Raw genomic sequence first — 3,124 nt, 5'->3', positions numbered from 1 at the left:
TACTGTTCGCTTGTTATTTTGTTAAAAAAAGGGGTAAAAAACGTTTTTTTTGTCCAGATGAAGTTTTAATATCTTGGACAACAATAGTGGAAAGAGCAGGTCAGTTCTCTGTTGGATTCAGAGTAGTGACAGTATTCAGAGACAGCACTTACTGTACCACAGTCCCCTGGACCAGGAAGCATTTTCCTGCTCGTCTTTGAAACGATAATACAGCTTTGTTTTTAATGCCTTATTATATTTTCTGTGTCATGTTGACTGAATGAAAACAAGTGTACTTTAGATGAGGTCTTACTAGTAAATTGTAAGCATAACTTCAAAGGATTTAAATTCCACACTTTGAGCTCTGTACTTTGCACTTATTAATGTTGAATTTCATTTGCCAAGTGTCGGAGCAATCCCAGATTTTGTCTAAAGCTTTTTGCAACTCACTTGGTACTGCAGTTTATGTGGGTGCCACTTCCCCTATTTTAGTATCATCAACAACTGGGGGACATTTGTTTTCGGATAGAATCCAACACGACCGTATTGCTGAATATTTTTTAGTTTTCGGACTGTGGTACAGTATCCGACAACTATATTGCTGAATATTGCCAGCAGGGCTGAGACAAAAAAAAGTTTTTTCTTTCAAATCCTACAACAGAAGAGGGACAGCATAGAATGAAGCAAAGTGGGATACAAAATGCAAAACAGATGAAAAGGACAGGGCAGATAAATTAATATTTCCCTGAAGTGTTTATCAGGGGGCATATAGGAACATGCCAAGCAGAGTTTAGTTTTCACAGGGAAGAGGCAGTGCCACAAGTATTAGAAGCACTCAGGAAAATGTGGGTTTTCCTCTCATTATGCTTATGGAACACAGACTGAGAAAGCACCTGGGGAGGATAATGTCCACCCTAGGCAATTTCCGAACATTACATATATCAGTCACCAACATTGAAACTATTAATGGAAAGTGAGATATACTGATCTAAAGCTTCCAATGAAAAATAATGTTTATCTTGGCGACATTCTTATCTTCTTGACCAGCAGTTCCCAACCTTTTTCGAGTGCACAGACCCCACTGCGCTTTCCAGACATCTGGCAGACCACCAGACACCACTAGTTCTGTTTCTTGTTTAAATGTCACTTTGTTCAATGTGAAATTGATTGATTCTAATATCGAAGTTTATTGAGTAATGATCATCATTTTCGCTAGCATTATATATCACTCTCGTATCCAGCAGTATGCCGGCCCTTTGTTTTTATTGCTTCTGCATGACCTTCAAGTAATACGATAGTCACAGGAGAGCTGATGTACTCGCTATCAAACCCATTCCTGCGAGGAGGTTTAGAAGACATTAAGTTGACCTTGGCGAAAGCAACTTGGCGGTAGCTGCATCAAAACCTGGTAGAAACCAGCCTGATTAAAACCTCTAAGGTTATACTGTATCAGCCAGACAGGATCAAGTAAGGGGCACCAACGCATCATCCTTTTGTCCTGGGGTTGCCATAGTAAATTCCGTAGTTGGCCATAGGTGCCTGTGATGAAGATGAGGAAGACGACGAGCAATATTATGGGATGTTGTCTGATATAATCTAGGAAGGTAGGTGGGATGGCTAAATGCTAATGAAATACTGCACTCTGCAGTGTATTAATACGGTAGAGGTGGGATCTCCACCTGAAAGTGTTTTCAATCCCAGGTGCTTGCTGAGAATTCTGTACTTTGTGGAACTCCCGTTTTACACATCGTGAATAAAGAAAGACGATTGTCCTTACGACTGTCTCTGGTCCGATTCGTCTTCGGGACTGTCCTGACTACTTGCCAACAATCCTCACAACATGATGTGACAGTGGAACAAACCTCCCACTGCGCTCAGCGGCGTGTGGGAATGTGCAGCTTCCACACCTGACGCTAATCAGCGCTGCGATTTAAGATCCCCACGCTGCCGCAGACGGTGTTCACGGCAGAACCGAATGTGTTCCCCTCATCGGCGGCATAAACTAATCTCTCCGCTTAGAGGAAGATTTCTCTCCTGTACCAGAGAACCGAAACCTCTGCAGATGAATACACACCGGCACACCGCACGGAAGACAACACGCGCTCTGCCAGTGCTGAGGCAGCCTCCTATCTCTACCGACACTATCACAATGATAACGCATAATCTGCATTCTTTAAACATATACAGACTCCTTTAAATACCTTATTCATTACCTCAACTCCTGTATTTGCGACGCACAGCAGTGCGTGTGACTGAATAGGTATGTTTTGAGTACTTGCTGAGATGACCGATGCTGTTTCACTGCTCCCAAAGAAGGGATGTCGGGTAAGAGTGCAGATAGTTTTAGACCTGGAAAATGGGAATGGCTTGTTCTTTTCCAGGTGAGGGCTTGGAGCCGCCCCAAGCAGAGTTGAAGAACCTCAGGGTCTTGTTCACAAGTGGGGGCAGAGGGGATGGTGTGACTGGCCTGCGGGTTGGTGCAGCTGCTGTACGGAACTATGTTTTTTGAGTTTTTGGCTTGGCAGTTGATTGATATCCCCAACCTCACCTGTGAAATTTCTCCACAGGGTTTCTGGGCTTCTTCTCCAGGACGAGGTGAGGAGCAGGGTAGTCTGGGAGGACCTTGGAGGAGAGTGGCTGCTCCACAGGATCCTCACCAGGAGTTGGGTTAGAAAATGTAAAGGAAAAAGATGTTCCTCTAAAATTGAACAAGTGAAACCTCATTTGAGCAATATGCCATCTTGGCCACCATGTTACAATATTTGGCTGTTCTAGAATTCAGTCAGAATTCAAACTGAGCTTTTTTTTTTGTCCTCGGTTACTTCATACGCCCTCCAAGCTCTGTGAAGGGATTAGTCATGTTGATCAACTGTTTAGAGCAGTGGCAGCTTCAGCTGACAAATCTAAAACCAATCACTATGATTAATCACTGGTGTACAGTTACATATTCATCTCCTCTCATTTAGAGGTAGCATATCAGGTCTGTTCTGTTTCAGAGTATCCAGCTGATCTAGGGCCAGCTGATGGCTGCAATTTTTGAAATAAGCCACGTTGTGACTTTTGCATATATCTTGTGCTTCTAAATAAAGGCCCATGGTTGAACTCATTGTTTAACTTCCTGCTTGAGCTTACATGCCAAGGAATC

Source organism: Atractosteus spatula, chromosome 25 (genome assembly GCF_055471065.1).
Source record: "Atractosteus spatula isolate fAtrSpa1 chromosome 25, fAtrSpa1.hap1, whole genome shotgun sequence".
In the NCBI taxonomy this organism is placed as follows: domain Eukaryota; kingdom Metazoa; phylum Chordata; class Actinopteri; order Semionotiformes; family Lepisosteidae; genus Atractosteus; species Atractosteus spatula.
Note: the sequence above shows the minus strand (reverse complement) of the source record.